Below are 10048 nucleotides of genomic sequence, written 5' to 3' on the forward strand. Positions count from 1 at the left end.
GTTGCAGACTCAGTGTATTGAAATCATTGTGTACTGGCACCAGGGGTAAAACAGAGGTAAGCCAATGCATTTTAAAGACCAATTTTCGTTAACTTGAAAACTTATGTGGAATACAAACACCTACCAGAACCAAGGCACCACCTCCAAGCTGTCTGAATTCACAAAGAAAATTCTGAAGATCCATTCCATCCTGGCACCCTCATGGACTCCCCTCTGCTGGCTCCCCTGAGGCCACCCACCGCCTGGTAAAGTGGCCCCCAACTACCAGCCAACTTGGCTTCATCTTGTTTTAAACACAAGCCATGTTTTCCAGCCTCTGCACTTTCCTCATGCCATTCTCACTGTTCAATTACCTTCCTTCCAGTCTCCACATTTGTACTAGTTTGCTAGGGCTTCCATGAGAAAATACCACAGACTGAATGGCTTAAACAACAGAAATTTATTTTCTCACAATTCTGGAGGCTGGAAGTCCAAGATCAAGGTGCTGGCAGGGTTGGTTTTTCTTGAGGCCTCTCTCCTTGGCTTGCAGACTCCTGCGTTTTTGCTGTGTCCTCACATGGCCTTTGCTCTGCGCGCACACATCTCTGGTGTCTCTTCCTCTTCTTTAAGGACACCAGTTGTATTGGATTAGGGTCCACCCACGTGACTTCCATTTAGCTTTAATTACCTCTTTAAAGGCCCCATCTCCAAATACAATCACATTCTGAGTTATTGGGGGTTAAGACTTCAACATATGGATCTTGAGAGAACACAATTCAGTCCATAACAACATTGGAACCCTACCCATCCTTCTAATCCCTCCTCATATGTGTTTTCCCTTCCAGAAGCTTGGAACTTAACCAGTTGGCATCCTTCCTTCTTTGTAATGCCTTTGCTCCAGTCTACCACTCAACAAAAAACTCTAATGGAATGTAAGCTCTTTGAACGACTGCACAATGTCTTGTTTTATAAACTATGTCTTAATTTATTATATCCCTAATGGTATGTAGCTTAGTGCTTTATTCAAAGTAAAAATCTAACAAACATTCAGTAGATAATTGGATAAATAAGCTGTGATACATCCAGATAATAAAATATAATTCAGCGCTAAAAATAAAGAGCTATCAAGCCATGAAAAGACATGGATAAAACTTAAATGCATATTACTAAGTAAAAGAAGCCCATGTGAAAAGTTTATATGCTGTATGATTCCAACTATATGACATTCTGGAAAAGGCAAAACTATGGAGAGATTAAAAAGATCAGTGGTTGCCAGGAGTAAGGGGGAGAGGGGGGATGAAGAGGCGAAGCACAGAAGACTTTTAGGGCAGTGAAACTATTCTGTACGATACCATAATGGTAGATACATTTGTCCAAACCCACAGAACGTGCAACACCAAGAGTGAATCCCAATGTAAACTATGGACTTTGGGTGATGATGATGTGTCAATATAGGTTCATCAGCTGAAACAAATTACTACTCTGGTGCAGGATGTTGATAGTGAAGGAGGCTGTGTGTGTGTGGGCAGGGGGTATATGGGAACTCTCTGTACTTTCTGCTCAATTTTGCTGTGAACTTAAGATTGCTCTAAAAAAATAAAGGAAAACAAACCTCAACAAATATATTTTTTAATTGAATTGAATTTTCTGCACAACTCTCACACATTTGTAAATCTTCATATGACTTCTATCTTTGGGCTTTCCATAAAACTTGCTTTCCTTTATAGCTAATTAAGTCATTAGCCTGACAAGGGACAATAAAGCAATTCAGGAAGAGAAGGTGTCTGAGACTTGGCCATTCCTCCATCTTAATCCTAATATTTGGGAATTTCACGAAAGCATGAACCTCAGAGCAGGCAGCCCACCTCCCACGCAACATTAACTATATTCCAAGGTGGTACAAAACTTTGATTAGTAAGAAAGGTATGCTAAAGGACTGGGGTTCTAGTTCATTGGTTCTCTGGCTCCTGAGTGTATCCTCCTTCCCAAGCCTGCCCTCCTTGGAAGAAAATACAGCATTCCCTGAGGATGACAGTGTTCACCCATTGTGCAGTGACCTAGTGTGTGCTTCTCGAGTCCACTGCTAAAGAAACAAGTGTTAGAATCCACTGTAAGCGCTGCTGCTGGCAAAGGACAAATATCTAGAGGAGCTGGGGCTCGGGGCTAGGAAAGGGATAGCAGAAAGTTATTAGTGGTGGGATAGAGAGGACACGGATGAGGAGCGAGGAAGAGAAGTTCAGAGTAAGCCAGAGATGAACCTCAGATCCTTCACCACCGTGAAATTCACTAATCAAGTGTTGGATGCTCACTGACACCCTCTAAGGAGGCCGTTTACTGGGTTGAGAAGATCTGTACCATGTATAGGCCCACTCAGAGCACACGACCCAGCCCTATACGTTGGAAAGTCCACTGGTCACCCTATACTAAGGCTTACTGCAAATGTCACCTCTTCCATCAGGCCATCCTGATCACCCTAACCTGAAACAATCTCTCCACTTACTGACCATCTCACCATGGTTTCAACCATGTTTCCTGGAGCCCACAAGAGTCAGAAAGGAGTTTCAAGAAACTTCTTGGTGAAAGGGTGGAGACTAAGACAGGAAGGGCTCCCCACTACAGCTCAGCTGGAACAGCTGTGCTTCCACCTGTAATATACATTAGGGTCCTTCTTACAATTCCATTTAAGAAGGGGAAAACTTCAAAACCACTAACGTATAGTGAAATATCAGTATTACTGGACCATCCATCCCAGATAAACCATATGGTCTCAATTTAGATACACGTTATTCTACTGTCAGATAACATATCAGAATATGTGTCCCTATGTGGCATTTGGAAAATATCATGGAGTTGATGACATTTATCATATATTGTCTCATATTGTAGTTACTTGTGTGCTTATTTTATCATCTCTACAATTTTAAACTGCTTAAGTGTAGGAAGCATATTTTTTTTTCACATCCTTTAGAGTACTTGTCACTGTGCCTTACACTCTGATGTTCAACAGATGTAAGTTGAATGACAATAAGAACGTTAGGTCATATTCACTAGCAAGTAGATTTATGCAGCAGGTCCTAAGAGTTATAACATCATGGAATGAATGTGCAAAACTCTTATCTTGGCTTTCTAGACAGGCTCACAATTAGAAATAACTTAAATATAGGACTTTACAAACCAAAAAGGAAGTCCTGGACCATTCTAGGAACAGAGATTTTAATATAGGGACACAAAGGAGACAACTGACTTTGAAGAAGCTCAGCATTCAGTGTTTGTTTGCGTAAATCACAGCATTTCTGGGCTGAGGTACAAAGTATAGGGTTACCAAGAGTTGAGTCTTGTGTAGGTGTTTAATTTGCGTAACATATTCTTCTGCTCAGACAAGTGACCTGACCACTGTCAGAGGCATCTAGACATCCCTGGTGGGGTAAGATGAAGGCTTTTGGAACACAGCTAACACATTCAGTCAGGCAGGTTTGGAAAAATGAGAGAAATATAGGTCAGCCTGGGAGGAATGCCAACATTATTGGCCCAATTCCTTGGCACAGAGTGGGCATCCAATAAATATGTGTTGAATGTGTGAAATGGCTCCCCTCCCCTCCTGCTCCAACCTGTTCAATCAGTAGTCAGGCAGCTTAAATTACTCTCAAGGCCACACACCTACCTATCCATTATTCTTCTTAAGGAAACTACCACACCCATTGTTTCTAGAGCGTTGATGACAAAAGTGGACAAGTGGGCTTCAGAACAACCACTATGCCAGGTGGGACAGGTATGCTCAAGAGTCTAGTCCATGAGCAAGACAAGCTGCAGCAAAGGATCCTGGCCCAGAGCCTAAGTGACCCTTGGGGCCCTAAGAGTAGGAGACTATTGTCAGATGTGGTTTTCAAACATCCCTATGGAATGTTCTCTGGGAAGTAAACGTAAGGAGAGTCCTGGGTGTCCCCCACTGAGTGTTTCTTGGTTTTCTTTGTGGGAGCCCAAATTAAGTGATCTATAATAAACCCTTCAGAAGATGGTCTGTCCTCTGTGCACAGAGACTTCTGACACTGGGTAACACAGGAAAGGCGACAGAAGAAAGGCAGAGACGGTGAAGACAGCACGTACTTGTAGGATTGAAGTATGTTTTATGCTTTTGTTGGGGGAGCTACATGGGTTCATGTCTGTCCATGTGTGTGTATGAATGCATGTAGAGAGCAGGAGAAATGGGGATATTATTGCAGCCCTCTCTCTTCCCCTTTTTTCATCTTGTTTCGCACTGATCCAGAACATTAACTGAAATAACTGTACTTCCTGCTCATCTTTAAATCACTGTCATAGCTCTACAGTGTGCATTTTGACCGGTACCAAATTGGATGAACAAAGAAGCTTTGAGAGAACTGCTCCCATGGCTGAGTAGTTAAGTTTGCATGCTCCACTTCAGCAGTCTGGAGTTCCCTGGTTCAGATCCTGGGCACAGACCTACACACATTCATCCAGCCATGCTGTGGCAGCATCCCACACAGTAGAACTAGAGTGATTTACAACTAGGATATACAACTATGTGCTGGGGTTTTGGGGAGAGAAAAAAAAGAAGATAGGCAAGAGATGTTAGCTCAGGGCTGATTTTCCTCACTAAAATTCTTAAAAAAAAAAAAAAAAGAAATTTTGACAATATGACAGTCTGGATTTGCTACCACATAGACAAATGAAGAAGGTTTCAGAGAAAGAATTAGTAGGGCTTGATGTCTATATAAACCGAGTCATCACTATCTGGGTGAACTTGAATGAATCAGACCTTTCTCTAGTCCATTGCTTTATTCAACAAATATTTATCACATGCCAGTTGTCTGTACTAAGCACTGAGGAGTGGTTCATTAAGCAGAGGCTGGAAAAAAGCTAAGGAAGGAGACATACAGGTATCTGGAGAAAGCACATTGCAGAATATACAGTCATGTGTCACTTAACAACAGGATAGGTTCTGAGAAACGTGCTGTTAGGCAATTTTGTTGTGTGAACATCATAAGTGTGCTTACACAAATCTAGATGGTACAGCCAACCACACACCTAGGCTCTACGGTACTAATCTTATGGCACCACTGTCATACATGTGGTACGTCATTGACGGAAATGTCATTATGTGGCGCATGACTGTAACAGGAATGACTCATACACAAAAGCCTTATAAGTCGCCTCAAATCCCTTCTGGACAGAGGCAAAGTGGAGATCAATCGTAAGGGCCTTAGTTACCCAACATGGACAGACAACCTAAGATGAGGAAGAAATGAGATGAATGAAAAGGGTTGTTTAAAGTAGAAGGCTATATATAAATAAGGTAATACTCTTTATTAGTCACTGGTTTCCAGTCAACAATCAGGATCAAGTCTGCATCTATACTTGAAGGCCTCATCCACAAATAAAATTGGTGCTGTCTGAGTTCAAAAGCTAATTCAAAAGCCAGAAGAGTGCTAGGATTTGGTGGTTACCGTGAGTGACTACTGACCCTACTCAGACTACACGCTAGGCCTGTGGTCCACACGCTCACATAGTCTCAAGTGTACCATTTCCTGCTGCCTTTGATTAGGCGAAACTGAAGTCTCCTAACCTACATGTGACCTGAAGTGCTTTATATACAAGGAAACCACTGGTTAAAAAATTCGTTAGCTTTTGGCAATTTTTCAACCAAATTCGTTAGCACAGGTTAACTTTATTTCCAGGACCAGTGAAATCCTAATTGGGTAGCAATGAGGGGAATCTGCCAGCTACAAGGACATTCTCCTCAAGATGTTCTAACCTTCCAGCTTCTCTTACATTTCTCCTTAAATCCAACTTAAGGGGATAATAGAGAACATATACATACGAATTCAGTCTGAATGTGGCATTTTGGAGGAAAACCCCAGCTGAGTACACACGACTGTGTTTCAGCTTTGCCAAAAGAGAAATAGTTATGCATTATACATGGACTATAAAGACATTTTTTGTAAGCCTTGCTTGAAAATGTTTGAATTTTAGAACTTAAAATGTTCCATGTGTTTAGCATTTCTTGTTCAGCTAGACTAAAGAAAAGTGGTTGAAAATTCAGTCTCAGCATACATGTGGCATATTTCAGCAATGTTTAATATATTATTATTTTTGGAGCTATGGAGCTTGTGAACATGACTTTTACACTCAATATTGGTTGTAGCCAAGGGGTCATTGACTAAATAAATATTTACTGAGTGCCTACTATGTGCTAGGCCCCGTTTTAGGTATGGATGATACAACAGCAAAGTCCACAATTAGAGGAAACAGGCCATAAATGAATCTGTAAATAAATATAAGGTAACGTCAGGTAATGAAGAAATTCTTCCTGCTTTAAGCAAGGCAAGGGAACGGGGTGGGGTTGCTATTTTAGAGGGAAGCCTCTCACCCTGAAGTCTCATTTGAATAAAGACTTTAATGGATCCTTTGGGTTATCTGGGGAAGAAGTGCCCCAGGCCGATGGAACGCCCAGACTCGTTGGAGTTCCTGGAAAAGCCTGAAGGCCATGTCGCCAGGGCAGAGTGAGTGAGAGGGAGAGCTGGTAATGGGCAATGAGACGGTACAGAGAACCATATGTCATCGGGTTCCCAGTGCCCCTGAAGCGCCACTGTCCAGTTTCATTTTTTGGAGGTTCAAACAATGACAATGAATTGCAAGGAGAGCCTGCCATCAAATTACAATCTCATTAAGTTTCACCTTACTGCACATAAAAATGGATATTTGCTGATTTATCCCCCGGGGCCCATTTACCCATACATTTCTCCTGCCTGAAATGCCCTTCTTGACTCTTTCCCCCTATTCAATTTCTTCCCTATTTCAAGGCTTAATTTAAGCTCTGCCTCCTGTAGGAATCCTCCCATAACCCCGCCGGCTGACACCGAGTGGCTCTTCTGGCTCTGAGAGTGGAGGATTTTATCCAGACTACCTTGCTATCAATGGACTGGTGTTCAGGGGAACCCTGAAATTGAATGCAAAAGAGTTTTGTGTAGATATTTGTGTGTTTTCCCAACAAGAGTGTTCATAAGTCCCCTGAGATTTTCAAATGAGCCTGTGACTTAAAAAGATTGAGAACCACTATTCTTGACCGGTGCTTCTCAAACATCAAACGTGCACACAAACCATCCACACTTCATTAAAATAAAGATCCCAATTCAGTAGCTCTGGGCTGAGCATTGATGCTGCTGGTCCCAGGACCACACTTGGTGGCAAGAGGCTGGACTATTTCCAGCCAGCACTTGCTTGCACACACTGGCGTGCTGCTCTCTGCCCCTTAAGTAGACTGCAGGTTTCTGGACAGCAAGGGTACTGCCGACACTTCTTGGCTTGGCTCCCACAATTGGGACTAACAGAAACACAGCCCTCTGATGGACCTGAAAGGTGCTTGCTCTATAGACATGAGTGCATTAATTGAACCTGATGAAAACATCTACTCTAGGCCACTTTCTTAGTCTCACTTAGGCTTCTAAGGTTACTACCAATTTTTCAAGGCTAAACCTTTCTGTAACTCAGAGGAGTATCTCAAAACCCTCAAAATCTTCCTAAAGCAAAGCTTTTCTCTCTCTTCCATATTGAAATCAAAATCCACCAAACCTAAAAGCCATCATAGTTAGCACAGGAAATGAACTCATTTGGAAAGATAATTCACTATATAAGGCCTTCTCTCTCGCTGGAGATGTTCAGTACTAAGAAAATGTTCAGTGCAAATAAACAACATGGGGCGCCAAAGAAGCCAAGATGAATGGAATCAGCACCACTGGGCCCTGAAGGGGCAGGTTCTGGATAAACTGTTTAGAGCCCAGAAGTGATGTCTCCTAAAGAAAGGGCAGAGAGGGAGAGAAAGTCTCTAGAAGGTGAGGGATAATGTAGAAAAGTGAAAATGGGGTTTGGGAATAAACGTGCTACCTCAAACAACCTGCCATTCTATTTTTCCATAAGCTGTTACTTCGTCATGTGGAAAGTCTTTTTAACAGTAGCTAACAATGGAGCAAACGAAAAGAAATTTACACACAAGATGTATGTGTAAAGAATATCTGTGTGCAAAAAGAATTTTTCATGTGGCATTTAATAAGTATATATACATACTATTTGTACTTATAAAAATACGATATGCAATGAAAGCTATGCATAAATATTTATAAAAATACCTTCAGCTAAGTAGACCAGTAACATTTGATATTTTTCAATAAATTCATACATAAAATATATACATTAGTGCCAAATGGAACATATATTTTGAAATATGAACCCCAAGTAAAACTCTCAGGAATCTAAAGTAAAATCCAGGTATCTGCCAAAGGAAACTTGGGAGCAGTTGTCATTTGAAAAAAGGAAACAACGCCGGGTCTCTTATCTTCATGGACTGTTTTGCTTGTCAGATTTCTAACATCACTTCAGCAGAGTTTTGAGTTTGAATTCCAACCTCCTGGCCATTTGACCTGCCAACTATTATTTTCTTTGAGGCTTTTAACACTCCACCCAAGTATTTTGCTTTCCAGAGCAGTTGTGTCCGTTTCCTTTTCGCTTCACCTTAACGTCAGCCCGCGGTTTACAGCATCGGCTTAACGTGCAGCCTCTAAGCTTTCACAGATCCAGGGGCATTGCGGGGACGACCTGAAGCCGATACCACGGGGGAAAATCAAGGTCCCCTAGAGGTTCTCTGCTTGTGCCAGGATTTCCATCCAACCTGACAGTCCGAGGGCTGGGGCCAGGCCCCCAGGGCCCGACTCCCCTGAGTTCCAGCCCCCTCCCCAGGCTGACTGTGCAGGCTGGGACCTCGCAGCCGGAAAACGCCGCCCTTTCCTGTCGCCTACTCGTTGCCCAGGCCGACTACTCGAGGCGGAAGAGACGGAGACGGATTAAGGAAATTAATTAACCGGGTCCTGCTCGGCCTCCAGGCGGAGGGGCGGGGCGTGCTGCTGCCGTCGCCCCATTGACCGGCAGGCGCAGGTGCCGCCAAGGGCGGAATTTTACCCTCCCGGGAGGCAGCTGCGCCACTTGCGCCTCCTCGCGCTTCGCGGCAACTGCCACCCCATTGCCCCAGCTTTAGACAAGTCTCCCTCTCTCTCTCTTTTTTTTTTCTGGTGAGGAATATTCTCCCTGAGCTAACATCCATTGCCAATCCTCCTCTCTTTTTGCTTGAGGAAGACTGGCCCTGAGCTAACATCTGTGCCAATCCTTTTTTGTACGTAGGATGGCTACACAGCATGGTTGATGAGTGGAGTAGGTCCGTGCTGGGGATCCGAACCGCGAACTCGTGCTGCCGAAGGGCAACTTGCGGAACTTTAGCGCTTGGCCATGGGCAGGCCCCATGGGCAAGTCTCTTAGGGACCCTGCGGGAGAGGAAACACCTCCCCTTGGACTGGAAAAACCTGCAGCGTCGGCTGTTCTTCGCTTGCCCGCTTGATCAGCCGGGAGCCTCCGGCGTTGCCAGTGTGCCAAATCCACTCTCCGGGATTTGGCGGCAGCTCCAAGGGGAGCTAGCTGGAAACTGACAGCACCCGACCCGCCCCCCACCGCCCCCCGAAGTCCGGGCTACTAGTGGCCCGGGAGCCCGAGGCTGGGCCGAGGGGGCGCGGTCAGGTGGCTCCGCTTCCCAAAGAGTCGCCCGCCCGCTGTGCCGGGCTGGGACGGGGAAAGGTGGGCGAACAAGGTTTAGTGCAGGTGTCCGGGGTGCGGATGGAGTCCCTTTGTCCTCGGGCACCCAAGCGCCAGCGCCCTGGGGTTCCTCTTTGAATCGAGCGTCCCGCGACCTTTCTTTGTGCCGAAGGAGCTGAACACAGCTTCTCCAAGGGAAGCCGCATCCCTGCGGGTGGCGCTGGGGAGGTAACAACGGGCGCCCATTGTCCTCCCGGGACCCGCAGGCCCTGCCGCCGTCGCACCCCGTGCGGCCGCCCCTACTCGGGGCGCAGGTACCGCGGCGCGGAGGGTCCCCTCGGCCGCCCGCGCGCCGCCCCGCCCGGCCCGGCCCCCGCGCCGCCGCCGCGCCCCGCCCCGCGCCGCCCCGCCCTTCACAGGTTCAGTTCGTGCGTCCGGCCGCCGAGCGCTCAGTCTCGCTAGCACCTTCCTTCGCCGC

The sequence above is a fragment of the Equus asinus genome, chromosome 6, assembly GCF_041296235.1.
Source record: "Equus asinus isolate D_3611 breed Donkey chromosome 6, EquAss-T2T_v2, whole genome shotgun sequence".
NCBI classification, from domain to species: domain Eukaryota; kingdom Metazoa; phylum Chordata; class Mammalia; order Perissodactyla; family Equidae; genus Equus; species Equus asinus.